The sequence below is a fragment of the Echinops telfairi genome, unplaced genomic scaffold, assembly GCF_000313985.2.
Source record: "Echinops telfairi isolate 266 unplaced genomic scaffold, ASM31398v2 ScPeMD7_5592;HRSCAF=6446, whole genome shotgun sequence".
Lineage (NCBI taxonomy): Eukaryota > Metazoa > Chordata > Mammalia > Afrosoricida > Tenrecidae > Echinops > Echinops telfairi.
In genome coordinates this window covers 3,729,648-3,744,629 of record NW_022109491.1, presented here as the reverse complement: position 1 = coordinate 3,744,629, position 14,982 = coordinate 3,729,648, and the positions used below count along the sequence as shown (strand labels likewise).

General features: G+C 47.2%; 1 pseudogene; it reads left to right on the top strand.

The window, feature by feature from the left end:
• Positions 1–13,657: 13,657 nt before the first annotated feature.
• On the top strand, positions 13,658–13,842 carry LOC101646206 (annotated as a pseudogene).
• The last annotated feature ends 1,140 nt before the right edge of the window (positions 13,843–14,982 follow it).

The window sequence follows — 14,982 nt, the reverse complement described above, 5'->3', positions numbered from 1 at the left end:
GCAATTGCCAACTGGATACATTATTGTATACCAAAAACTCAAACCAAATTCACCAAACCAATCGAGTCAATTCCGACTCATAGCGACCCTACTGGGCAGGGTACAACTGCCCTCATGGGTTTCGAAGACTAATCCTTTGTGGGAGAAAGCTCATCTTTCTCCTCAGGAGCGGCTGGCTGCAGGTTTCAAACTGCTGACCTTGCACTTAGCAGCCCAGTGCATAACCTCTATGCCAGCGGGGCACTTTTATGATATAAAAGGCCAAAGAATGAATGATATTTTTGTTCTTGTTGCTAGGTACCCTCGAGTCCGTTCCATGTCAGAGCAACCTTATGCACAACACTGTCAGGTTCTCCATCTTTACAACTGATGCCTATGGTGAGACCATCGCTGTCGCCATGGTGCTAATCCATCTCCCTGAGGACCCTTCTCCTTTTTCGCTGACCCCGTACTTTACCAAGCACGAACATCCTTTTACAGGATTGATCTTCCTCATCCACTGTCCAGCTTCCATGTGCACTGGAGGTGACTGAAAATACTTGGCTTGGGTCAAGAGCACCGTCATGCTCAAAGTGACACGCTTGCTCTTTAACCCTTACAGGAGATCTTTGTAGGGGTCTTTTGAGTCCTTGCCATTGTTTTATGAGCGTAGATTGTGGACCCACGTAAAATCAAATCCTTGACCACTTCAGCCTTGTCTTTGTTTACCATGAAGTTGTTTATCGGTCCAGCTCTGGGGATTTAGGTTTTCTTTACATTGAGGTGTAAGCCACACTGAAGTCTCTGGTCTTTACCAAACACTTCAAGTCCTCTTTGCTTTCAGCAAGCTAGCATGTGTCATCTGAACCAGGCACATTGCTAGGGAGCCTCTCTGCAATCCTAATGCTGTGTTCACCGTCACGATTTGCTCCACATACAGGCTGAATAAGTCTAGTGAAAGCTACCACCCTAGCACACACCTTTCTGAGGGAAAACCACAGTTCCATTCGAATGACTTCCTTTTGGTCTCAGTACGTGTTCTGCGTGAGCGCACAGACGTGTTCTGGAATTCCCATTCTCCTCACGGCTATCCATCGTGTGTTAGGATCCGCTCAGTCGAGGGTCTCCGCAGAGTCAACAACATGTAAATAAACGTGTTTCTGGTCTTCTCTGCTGCAGCCAGGATCCAGCTGGCCTCAGCAATGACAGCCTTTCTTCCCGATGCGCTTCTGAATCTGGCTTCAATTTCCGGAAGCTCCTTGTCAGACTTGTGCTTGCATGAGATAGTAATGACACTGTTTAGTAACTCCCACATTCTGTTGGGCCACTTTTCTTTGGAAAGGGCACAGATATGAGTCTCTTCCAGCCTAGACACAGACGAGCGAGCGCATCCAGTGCTGCGTCAGCTTATTGGAACTTTTCCATAAATGTGGAAAAAAAATACGGGGAGGATGTATATCTTCCTTTAATTATTTTCCACGTATATCTGTGCATAATGTAACATTTACCAGTTATTAGAGGAATATATTGATAGAATACAGAAATTTCTAAGTATAGCTTTATAAGGGGGCTTCAGAAAGTTGTGTCAAAGTGGGATCAAAAGTTCATGGAACCTTTCCATGAATTTTTTAAAGCCCCCTCATATAGATGGACACATGTACTCATGTACTTATAAATATATTTACCCATGCATAATGTCCCTTATTCGGTAGCCTTCAAATCTCTAGCAATCCTAGGCTGTAGCATGCTTCATGCTGTAGGATATGCTAAACCCATGGCTGTTGAGTTGATTCAGACTCACATCAAAGCTGACGTTATAGGACAAAACAGAACTTCTCTGTGTGGTTTCTGAGCCTATAATTTTTTTGTGTGTGTGCCTATAAATCTGTATGGGAGCAGACCAAACCCAAAGCCAAACTCACTGCCACTGAGTCGATGCTGACTCATAGCGACCCCTGGGGGCTCTGAGACTGTAACTGGAGTAGAAAGTCCAGTCTTTCAACCTGCAACCACTACACCACCAGGGCTCAGCCAGCCTCCTCTGGTGGGTTCAGATTGCAACCCTGGTGGTTAGCAGCCCATCACTTAGCCGACTGCACCACCCGTGCTCCTAGAGGGCATTCTCACCTAGTGAAACGTGCCCGTCAGCCCTCAGTGTGGTAACAACCCAGGTACACGCAGAGGTGAATTAAAGAGGCTGTCTCCTTTAGCTCTCCTCTCCACGTTTTGTTGAGACAAATTATGGTGGCCAAAGCTTGTGAAATTTGATAACGAAGAAAGGCCCTTTGCTCGGCTTTTGAGACCGGAAAGACAACAACCCAAACAGGACCAACCAGTGTAAGGCTCCTTGCTGGCCTCCAAGCTCTGCTCTCGCCCTCCCACACATAGTCCATTCTCCACCCAGCAGCCAGAGGGATCTTTTCAAAAGAGAAATCAAATCAGGTCACTTCCATCTTCAAACTTTCTCCATCTGACTTGTCCTAAAGCCCAAACTCCTGACAATAGACTCAGGTCCCTGCTGGCCTCTCAGGTTCCATCCATAGCCACGCCCGCTGCTGCTCCTGCTCAGACCACACCTGGGCTGCTCAGAGCCAATTCTTTACCATCTCAACCACTTCCCTGCCCCAGGGCCTTTGCACTAGCTGCCCTCTGCCCAGACACGCTTCTCCCCTGTGTATCCACAGCCGGCTGATTTCTCATGTAGGTCTAGGTTCAAATGGGGTCTCCCCCAAGGCCTGCCTCTGTGTGAGAGTGCTTCTCTGACTTTCTGCGGTGAATGGACTGAGTGGTTTGTGTCTGTCTCCCTCTCTTTTGAGTCATCTCCACGAGGACACTGTCCCAATCTCTCAGTCCTGCGCCTTAGTGCCCACACCCCTGCTTGGTCCTCAAGGTCAAAACCCAACGAGACTGTGCTCCCTAGGGTTCCTGATGGCCGTGAGCTTTTGGGAGCAGGTGGCAGGCTTTTCTTCCCAGGTCCCTCTGGGTGGTTTTGAACCTACCAACCATTTGGATAGTAGTCAAGCGCTTAACTGTTGGCACCAGCCAAGGCCTCCTCACTTGGCACACCGTAGGTGCGCCATAAAGCTGTTTGGTGTTTTCTTTTAGAATGGATTGATTTGATGATTTTGCCTGAGCCAAAGAGCCCCGGGGGTATACTGGCTGATACCTGAAAGGTTGGTGAAGTTTGAGGCCACCGCTGCTCCCTGGGAGAAAGACTTGGTGATCTGCCGTAGTGCCAGCCTCAGCGACCCCGTGGCAGGCGTTCTTCTGTGCCATATTGTGTCGCTCGAAGTCAGAATGGGCTCAAAGACCCCCAACTACAAAAACAGCCTCTCGAGGAGACTGAACAACAGAATCGAGAATTGTATGCGAATAGACATATTGGATTGTGTAAGATATGTCAATAAAACTATTATAAATAAATCAACAACACCCCCCCACACACAAACAAACAAACAAACAAACAAACAAAGACAGCCTGAGCCACTCTGCAGGTTTAAGGCTGGGACGTAGACACCCTGTAGTGACCATTCTCCCTGGCACAGTTTTGGAATTTGTTGCTACCGGCAAAATCCACACACAGAAACTTCTGTGTGTTGACAAGCAGCCCAGCCCGTGTGTCCTTGTGTCTGGCAGGAACATCGCGAATTACACAATCCAGTGAGGTGCAGACTTGATCACCCAGCTCCTCCCAAGCCCTAATAGCTTCCTTAAAACACCACTTAGATACCACACAGTTCTCCCATATATATTACATAAGCCTATGGCTTTTTGTCTCGTTAAGATGCCTTTAAGTTTTGGTGCTGGCCACGAATACCAGAAGTACCATGCACTACCCAAAGAACAAACTGATCCGTCTTGAAAGTACAGCCCCAGTGCTCCTTAGAGGCGAGGGTGGAGAGACTTGGTCTCACGGACTTTGGACATGTCAGAAGAGCCAGTTCCTGGAAAGGGCATCACGGTTCGTAAAGGAGGGGGCAGGGAAGAGGAGGAAGACCTTGGGCAAGATGGGCTGACACTGTGACTGCATCAACAACTGGAGGATGGCCCGGCACCGAGCGACGTTTGTCTGTTGTGTGTCAGCTCACTATGAGTCGGAACGGACACAGTGGCACCTATAGCAGCAACATGGTTTCTAGGACACTCAAAGAGGTCTGCAGTCATCATCACTGGCTGACCCTGGAATAATCTTGCCGCCCCAGAAGGAGCCCTTTCCCCAGTAACAGGGATTCCCCCATTCATTCCACCCAACCTGGCCCTACTTCAGCCTTTAAGAAACCATTCGAGTCCATTCTGATTCTCAGTGACCCCAGAGTGAAGCGGTAGGACAGAGTAGGAGTGCCCCCCTCAGATCTCCAAGACTGTAAAATCTCTATGGAAGCCGACAGCCACATCTTCATCCCATTGAATGGCTGGTGGATTTGAACCATGGAACTCGGGGTCAGTAGATGAGTTCTTGGCCAAGGTGTCCCTGGGGCTCTCACTCCAGCCCTAGGCTATCATCCATTGATTTTCATTCCTGTGACTGACCTAAGGAGCTCTGGTAGTATGGTGGCTCATGCATCGGGCTGCTAACCACTAAGTTGGTGGTTCAAACCCACCAGTAGCTTCCTGGGAGGAAAAAGAGGCATTCTGTTCCTGGAAAGATTTATAGCCTCAGGAACCCACCAAGGCCTGTCCTACAGGGCTACAATGAGTTGGAATTGAATCAATGATACTGAATTGTTATTATTTTAATGCTTGGCTTATTCTGGACATTTTATATGAATTAAGTGATACTCCATGAGCTCTTTCATGATTAGTTTTTTTTTTAACTTAGCATAATGTTTTCAGTGTTCATCCATATGGTTGCACTTTTCAGTATTTGATTTCTTTGCTTTAAAGTGCAGGTTAAGTTCATATAACAAGAACCATCTACGTTCAAGTACACAATTCAGTGGCATTGGGTGTGCTATCACCACCTCTCTTGGGTCTCAACAACTGTGGCCCCTCAGAGGACAAGCTCCATCCACGACGCCACCCTACTCTGTCTCCTCTCTCTCCCTGCTGGAAGCCACTTCCTGTCTCGTATGTTCACCTCCTCTGCACGTCATTCAGTCACCAGCTAGGCATCTTCCACCCCTGGCTTAGTGGGTAGCCAACGAAGTGAGACCCAGAACCACCATATATTTGGTGTCTCAATGCTCCTCTTGCATTAAAATGACAGGGTTTGATCGGAGCAGCAAGGGTCTGCCTGTGTAAGAGATGGTGCAGGAAATTTCTCCCTGTTCAGTGTAAACAGAGCTCAATTAATTAAAAAATCTGTACAAAAACAACTCATGGATTGTAGCTCGCAGTTGGATTATACTCGCATAAACTCCTCCTAGCAACAGTTCCTGAAGTTCTGTCATTGGATGAATTACTGATGTTATCAATGCAATTGTCTTATACCCCAGGGGGGTGATTGACAATGTTTTTCTTTTTTGTTTGTTTGTTTTTGTTGTTGATGATGATCTTGTTGGTTCTGGTTTTGTTTTTGTTATAATATAATTGCCAAAGTAAATCAGAGACATTCATAACCTGGGGACAAGCAGACGGATTTTGGGCCCTGATGTAAAGCTAGCCCTAATCCAAGAACATTCGTTCTGTTCACATGGCCCTGCTCCACACTTACCTTCATGAAGAGATCACTGAAGATAAGGAGCTACAGCAAAGTGTGGTGAAGAAAGCTGATGGTGCCCGGCTATCGATTGGAATAGTGTCTGGGGTCTTAAAAGGCTTGTATTCAAACAAACAGCCATCTAAGCAAGGGGCCAATTAAGTCCACATGCACATCAGCCTGTGTGATCCAAAGATGACCATAACAAAATCCAAACATAATGAAGGGAAAAGTATCAGAGCTAAAAGTGTGAGCTCCCAATTGGTAGAAGGCTACAGAGGACCCAAAATCCAATGCAGAGTATCTAGTCAGATTAAACCTCTGGCAGGTCCCCTCTAACCACAGGCGAGGAACTCAAACAGCGTTACTATCAGACAGAGATTATTATAACCCCCTCACTCTGCTGTAAGCCTCAATCCAATGAGGGGATTCACCCCTCATTTGTCAGCAAACCCAGCTCCCTGAATTACGTGCCCAGAGGCACCTCACTCCAGTAAGCCCTAACCAGACAGCACTCAGCCCCCCTTCTGTGGGTCAGTAAGTCTAATTTCTTAAGTGCCCAGAGGCACCCCACTCCGCAAGCCAGCCTCCTGCCCCCATGCACTCACCTTCACTTGCTCCCTGGGTTGGGAATCCATCACTCTGTTCCATGCTGCGGCGGCTCCTGAGGCTCTGCTAATGGAGCTGTGGTCTCCGGTTCAGAGGAAGCAGTCTACTCTTGGCTCCAGCTGGTCACGGGATTCCTTTTGCTTCTCCCAGGGCTCATTTTATTCACAGCAGGATCCGCTCCAGGCACTCCTGTTCACAGTCACTCGCACGTGAATCCCATTGGTGTCTTCCCCCATCTTCGTACCAGACCCACGCAGGGAAAGGTCATTTAGTTAGAAGCCTCTGGTTAGGAGAGCCACATTAACTAACTCCCTGCCCCTGCAGTGTTCTTTATTTTTTAAAAACAGCTTTTTATGGTGAATTCGACGGGGGTGGGGGTTCCATTTCAGGTCACCCACTTGGTCTTCCGCCTCCTAAACTATTGATCAACCCTCCATCCCAATAGTTTATCCTTTACTCGCTCCTTGGTTTCTCTTCTCATTTGTGGACTGAGGATCCCTGTGGCATGGTGGTTACGAGTTGGGCTACCAACCGTAAGGTCAGCAGTTTGAAACCACTCAGCGGGAGAAAGATGGGGCTTTCTACCCCTGTAAGAGTTATAGACTCAGAAACTCACAGGGGCAGTTCAACCTTCTCCTTTGGGGTCACCATGATTCGGCTTTGACTCGATGGCAGTCACTTTGATGAGTGGTTCATGTGGATTCCCGTCTTCCTTTGCACCCACGTTAACACCCCCTCAACAGGCTGGCCCGTTGCTTCCTCTCTGCCCTTTTGCTCTCCTCCATTTTGGCAAACTCGAAAGTCCCTGTGGTATGAAAGTCTTTATCTTGGGTTTTGTAGCCCCATGCCCCAACAGTGGTCTCATCTAACCCTGAACTTCTGAGCTGACCTCTCGGCCTGGGGATGAACTGGTCCATTGGATCCCCTTGGAGACCACTGGCCAGGGTCAGCTAGAGGTCGAGAGGACCCCTCCCAAGTTGCCTCACATGATCCACTCCACTGTTCAAGTCCAGGTGACATCCCCACCCTGAGCAGGATAGGGACTGAAGAGAGCCAATGGGGCCCTGCCACCCGATCCCTAGAAAATCCAGTGCCACACCCCTAGACGGCATCGGCTTCCTTAAATCACCAGGCAACGCGACTCGTGATGGAAGCATACTTTGCTTATTAAATCGTCGCCCGACTTATTGTCTGGCCATACTGTCTTGCGTGTGTGGTAAAGCACTCGGGAGAAACTTGCTAGCTTTCCCCCGAGGAAGCAAAGAAGCCCGATTCTATGGACCTAGAACACAGGACACCACGGTTTTGATCGGACTTTGAGCAGACCCAGAACTGGTCTGCACCGATGACAGAAACATGTTTAAACACCTCCCATGTGGATAAACCCATGCGTGTGGGAGCCAGAAACATGACTTGCCCTCCTAGGTCTTGAACCCTGGTCTGATACTAGCTCATTTCCCTTTATAATGAAGACAGAGCGAGCCACCAGCGAGTTCACCTGGGCCTTCAGCAGGCAATGCGTTAGGTCTCAAATTCAGCATTATCATGGTTTTTTTTTAAGGTTACCCTTTGGGACATGAAATTGATTTTTTTCATTGATGGCAGTGCTGCAGTGTGTCCGATGTAAAAATTTATTTAAAGCACCTGTGGAAAAGAATAGAAATAGACTCTCTCCATGGAGAAAATTAAAAACAAAATCTTTTAGCTTCACTCTGTGTCCATCCCACGGTTTGATGAGCTACTTACTGGCCAGCTGCAGCGCACTCAGTCCTCACAGTGCGCATCCACAGCTGAGGCCACTGGAGCAGAGTCTCTCTGTGAGATGCTCAGGGCTGCACAGAGGGAGCGGCCGAGCTGGGATGTGCACTGGGTAGTCAATATGACTGGCCTTATTGTGAAGAGGTGGTTGCGAATGACTGAGTTTGGAGAAACCAGGAGTCATTTTGGAATGACTTGCAGGTCGCAATGGCTCCTGAGATGCCTCCTCTTCTTCCTACCCAGGACTTCCCCATAAGATCCTGCCCCTCAAACTGCACAGGAATGAACCGGGCTGGCCTCCATCCCGATGAGGGATTGTAACCCTTCCCAGAGAAGTTAGAGTTCGGACTGAAAGTGGAGTGGCCTGCACAACCCAAACCCACGGCCATTGAGTGGATTCCAACACATGGCCATCCTATAGAGAATTTCTGAGATGAAATAGTTTTTTCTGTTTAAACAGATTTATTGGCACATAATCCACATATCATACAAATTCAATAGTTCAGTTATATCAAGGAGAATTGTATAGTCCTTGCCACAATCAATTTTAGAACATTTTCTTCTTTCTTGTACTCATTGTTATTAGCTCCCCATTCTGTCCCCCAACCTCCCCTGCCCTCCCTCAGAGAAACCACTTACTTCCACTATAGATTGACTCATTCTGAATTTCATATACTGAAAAATCTTCAAAACAAAAAAAGCAACAACAGTAAAATAGAGACAAACCTCAATCGAAATGAAAGCAGTAAACTTAAAGAAAATAATAAAAACTAGAACAACTTTAAAGTAGCTCAAAAGGGAGATCAAATGAGAAGGTGTTAAATTTTAACCTAACTGCATCTGCAAGAATCCACTCTCCAGTGCCTTCTGCGTGAAGGCAAGGCTGTTGACATCCCTGGTCTATGGTCGGGAATTTCACCGGAGCCTTAATCCATGGGTATTTCCCCTTCACTTTTTAAAAAATTGAAGCAACTTTTAAATTGATCCAAAAAGGAGCTAAAATACGACATTTTAACCTAATTATATCTACATAATCAAGTCTGTAAAACTTGACCGGAAGAGATAATCTCATCTTTCTCTGGAGGAACAGCTGGTGTGCTTAATCCTCCAACCTTGCGGTTACTCACCCAACATGGAATCCACAGCACCATCAGGGCTCCTGTGGCCTTCACAGTGGGACTGAAATATGTCAAGTGGGGAGCCTGGGGCACCTGTGTATTCTGCAGAGCATACCAACCTGCAGGAAACAGAACTTGTGCATAAGTGTGGCAGTTACATAAGCTCCTGCCAACTTGAGCAAAGGGGTGGACTCCAGCCTGTCAATCAAGTCATAGCCAATAATGCCTCTGTGTGGGCATGGCCTTAATCCTGAGGATTCTGGGAACTCCTGTCTTCCTCCCTGGAGGCAGGACATACACACTCTCCCTACGAGACATTCCTGTTAACAAGCCACATGGAGTTACGCTGATACAGCCCTGGAGTTGGAGGAGCCACATGGAGACCCATACCAGCACTGAGATGCTTCCACTGCCACTGGCTCCACAAGACTTTCCACCTACTGACCTGTGATCTTGCTGCATTCAGCATCATTGTATGTGTTGCATGAGTCTGAAGAGAAATTTATCGACTGGGATCAGACATATGGGCTAATATCGGATTTATGGACTTGATCTGGACTGGCCTGAGATATTTTCTTAATATACAATTGCTCTTGTATATAAAGCTCATTCTTATACATATATGAGTGTCTATTAATTTGTTTCTCTAGTTAACCTGGACTGACACAGTAAGCAAGTCAAAAACTTACTACAGTTAAGTCAATTCTGACTCATAGTGACCCTATGAGGCAGGGCAGAACTGCCTCTGTGGGTTTCTGAGACTGTAGATCTTTTTTTTTTTTTTTTTTAAGATCATTTTATTGGAGGCTCTTACAGCTCTTAAAACAATCCACACATCAATTGTATCAAGCACATTTGTACATAGGTTGCCATCATCGTTTTCTAAACATTTAATTTCTATTTGAGCCCTTAGTATCAGCTCCTCTCCCCCGCTCCTTGTGACCCCTTGATAAATTATAAATTATTATTACCATATATACTCGCGTGTAAGCCGACCCGAATACGAATATCAGCCAAGGCACCTAATTTTTCCACAAAAACTGCATTAAAAATGTGCCGAAAAACTCGGCTTATACACGACTATAGACGGCATTTTCATATCTTATACCAACCACTGTCTCCCTCTCCCCTCCCCCACCCGTTTCTGTTCTTTGTCCCCCTGGGGCGTGGGGTGGGGTTGTGCATTGATCATTACAATTGGTTCCCTCTTCCTCCTCTCCCCCCACCCTTCCCTCTACCCTCCTGGTATTGCTACTCTTTGTACCATTTCTGTTCCTGATCTAGATTCCATGTGTCATCAGCTCTTATCTATACCAGTGTACATGATCTGGTCTAGTCATAACTGAAAGATGGGACTGGGGTCATGATGGTGGGGGGTGAGGACGCCTCAAAGAACCAGAGGAATATTGTGTGTTTCATTGGTGCTATACTGCACCCTGTTGACTCATCTCTTCCTGTGACCCTTCTGTGGTGGGGGGACGTCCCATTGTCTACAGATGGGTTTTGGGTCTCTGCTCCGACCCTCCTCGTTCTCAACAATATGTTTTTTTGGTTTGGGATCTTCTGATGCTTGTTGCCTGATTCCGTTGATACCTCATGATCACACAGGCTGGTATGCTTCTTCCATGCGGGCTTGTTGGCTAGATGGCCAACAAGCTAGATGGCCGCTTGTTTAACTTCAAGCCTTTAAGACCCCAGATGCTATGTCTTTTGATAGCTGGGCACCATCAGCTTTCTTCACCACATTTGCTTATGCATCCATTTTGTCTTCAGTGATCATGTTGGGAGGGTGAGCATACCAGGTTATTAGAACAAACTGTTCTTGCATTGAGGGAGGAGAGAGGCCCAAAGTCCATCCACTTCCTCAATGTATTGCCATATAAATATATGTACATAGACCAATACCTCTGTTTTTATGAATTAATACAGTTACACATATACACACCTATGCTTATACCTCTATGCAGAGCTTGGCTTCTTATCTGTTTCCTTTACCTTCCTCCGGCCCCATCATCACGTTAGCCCTTGTTCTGCCTCTTAGTAATTCCTCTCAGCTAGATTGCTGTTGCTCCAACACCCCCAGGATCTCTATGTCCTCCTCGTTGTTGATTTTAATTCCCTAGTTGTTCCTCTATCTATGGAGTTATTTGCTCACCACTCCCTTCCCCCGTCTCCTCCTCCTCCTAAGTCCCTCCGTAACTGTCTGTCCCATTTCTTTCTCCTCGGGCTTGCTCCCCATGCCTACCGTATAGAGGTAGGCAAAACAACAACAGAGACAAAACAGAAGATTGAATAAAAAGAAAAAAAATCCTAGCAAAAAAAAAAAAGTATACATAATTCCAGGTCTGTTCGCTGACTTTTATGACTGTCTCCCCACTGGTCTTGGGGGGTTCCCGGAACTGCCCCTCCTAGCCTGAAGTCTTATTTGGGGGCTCTTCAGGGGCTGTGTGGCTTTGCTTTACTCCCGTTGCTACTCTGTTATGTTCCTTTCTTGGTTCACCTCACTGTGGGGGCTTCAGACTGGGCTCACTCCCCGACATGTGTCCCTAGTATTGTCCTCTGTCCTGGCGTGCTCCAGCGAGGGGTCATCATGTCTCAAGCTGTTGTCGGCCCTACAGACCTCCCTGTGCCTCAGCACAGAGATGTTGTCCTGGGGCTTGGTGTTCCAGTGTGGGGTCTAGAGCCTCACCCTCTCTTTTTCCTTTTTGGTTTGCTTCGGTGTGAGCATGGCAGGCCGGCCCCTCTCCCCAACCTGTAGGTTCTGTGTTGTCTTCTGTAGCACATACTTCGGGGTGGGGGGGTGGGGGGAGGGTTCAATTTGGCTCTGATTGGGGCCAGCCCTGTAGACCTCTCTGTTCATGAGTTGCTCCATGTGGTTACATTGCCCTCAACATTGGGCACGCTGCAGTGGGGTCTGCATTCATAATCCCATTCTTCTTAATGTCCTGATTCAACAACAGCGGCACTGGGTGGGTGCTTCTACCGGGACGCCATCTTGACTCCTCCCCCAAGACTCACTGAGACGGTACCTCTTTATGGGAGTAGACAGCCTCCTCTTTCTCCAGAGGAGTGGGGGGTTGTTTCCAATTGTGTCTGTGGTTAGCAGCCCAAAGCATAACTCAAAATGCCTCCGGGGCTCTTCACTGCACAGAGGGAGCCAGTATTGGGAAATATGTCTTGAGGGGCCCATTGCTAGTCTTGCTCCTTCCTGATGACGTGGCAGGCCTCACGCCTGGCCTTTAGTTCTGGGGTGTCCTTTGATCAATGCCCCCCACCCCTCTCAATCTCAGCTAGCAAGGGTCGGTTTCTGTTCTTTGAAACGAAAGCCTTTTCATAGACGAGGTGCCAGCTCTATGTGGAAGCAAAGTGGGCAAGAAGGCAATTTGAGATCTCAAGGAATAACTGTCAGGAAATGAAACCAGCATCCTCCCGAATGGGCCATTCATTTCTTCATGCTTTCATTCATTCATTCATTTCAGTTTGTCGCTACTGAGCTCCTCCCGGGTGCCGGGAGCTCTTCGCGATTTGGGCACATGGAGGTGAATGGGATGGAAAGCCTTCCGTACTCTTGGCGCTCACCGTCTAGGGTGGCTATGGAGTGTTGTGAAGAATGTCAAGATGCCTCAGCAGTTCTGGTTTACATGGATAAGAAAGTGATCTAATTGTTCTCGCTGTGAGGTTCCTAGGGAGTCTGTTCTGACTCACCCACCCTCTGCACAACACAATGAAACGCTGCCTTGCCGTCCACCATCCTCCCCACTGCTGCTCTGTTTGAGTGCATGGTTGCAGCCACTGTGTCAATCCGTCTCATGAAGCGCCCGTCTCTTTCTTCCACTGACACTCTGCTTTCCCAGGCAAGACGTCCTTCCTTAAGGACTGGTCCCTCCTGATCACACGTTCAAAATAGGTGAGATAAGTTCCTGCCCGCCTTGTTTCTCAGGCACATGCTGGCTATGTTTCCTCCAGGAGGTGCTTGACCCTCGTGACCACGTGCCCAAAGTGGCGTTTTCAAGGACTGGGTGGGGAAAAGGTTAGGGCCAGGAAAACTGGTTAAGCTTCTTCTCCGTAACGAAAGTGCCCTATGCATTATCTTGTAGCTGAAGAGGCAGCAGCAACAGCACTGAAAGGTAAAAGGGGCTCAATAGGTCCCATGTGCTGTATACCCTTTCACTTTTTAAAAATTCCAGAATTAGACTCACAGTGCATCTGTGAGATTGATCATGTGACTGCATGTTTTCCAAAAGAGTTCTTCAGATGAAGAGAGAATCCAGGTGGAAGTGCAAGTCAACAGGAGCTGAACAATGAGGACAGAGCATGATACATTAAAACCTGTGGGGTGAGGCCAATGTTGTACTCAGAGGGAAATGCATAGCCTGAAAATAAGCTATTCTAGAAAATGCAAAAGGAAAGATCGGTAATAGACATTTAAGCACATAAGAGACTTTAAGAGCCCACTTCCGGCGTAGCCACGGCAGCTAACACTGCTATGAACCTGTTGCAGCTGCTACCTCGAGAGCTTGTGGACAAATGTATAGGATCCAGAATTCACATTGTGATGAAGAGTGACAAGGACATTGTTGGCACCCTTCTAGGTTTTGATGACTTTTTATGGTATTGGAAGATGTCCCTGAATTTTAAATCACACCAGAAGGAAGAACAATTACTAAACTAGACCAGATTTTGCTACATGGGAATAACATCACAATGCTGGTCTCTGGAGGAGAAGGACCTGAAGTCTGAGTGGATTTTCATGACTTATGCTTGCTTCTGCTTTGTCTATAAAAGCCACAAGATGGATTTTTAAAAAACTTTTTAATCTTGAGATACTATGATGCTAAGTTTCCCGTTAAAGGGAAATACTTTGAAGATGCACTGTAAATGCCCAATTTTTGTGAAAGGTAATCATGATTATCTTGGGAGAACAAAAAGTTAATAGTTTGTTGTTTGAAGATGAAAATAAAGGTGGTTTTGGTTAACTGCAAAAAAAAAAAGAGACTTTTAAAGAACAACGAAATATATTGTAGGAAAGGAGATGAAAGGAATGAGTGTCAAATGCAAACACGGAAACGATACTAAGCAACAGCACACAGGGGTGTTGGCAATTTTAGAGATGAGGCAAGGGCAGCAGAGGTCACATGACTTGTTGGAGCCCTCACAGCAAAGGGCAGCTGAGGTGGGCCTTGAACCCAGTCTCTTCAGGTTGCAGAGCCTAAGTTCTTAACCACACGGAACTTGGAGAACAAACTCAACCAGACATCTTTCTTCATTATGAGTTTGATGGGAAATACACTTTGTTTGGCCCTTTCCAGTCCAGTACCTGTCAAATAAATAGGCAGGTGGGGCTTCTAGGAGGTAACTGAGTTTTTGGTCAGCCAGCCTAACCCATCACACCCTCTTTTTCAGTGACTTCCTGACCTGGATGACCAACATGTCCCCATTGGTCTGGGACTTTCCTGAGTTTAGCACCCAAAGCTCCATGTCCTGGAAAACCCCTCCGTTCTGGAGAGACCTCACCCTATCAGGTTGCCCGCAAAACTTGGGACTTCCAGAACAATCTGGCTGTAGAGCCCTGGAGACTCTGGGCTGGTGGTCCTCAAGTGCAGACTTGAATGAGAGACAGCTATATGCCTGAAGTACATATTACCCATGGGGATGCCCGGTCCGCCTTTAGCATGACTCGTGAAGAACTACTTAGGGTGTGTTCCGAGAGTATGCAGGTGGAATAAGTTCCCCAGGGGGGTTTGTGCATGTTTCAGATTGGGGAGACCAAAGTTCTCAGATGATAGCATTCCAGGCTCAAGACGAATATCAGGATGACAGCTCCTCCCGTTAGACGTCAAAGGTGGAGCAGCTAGGACTGGAAAGTCCTGGGCTGTGAAC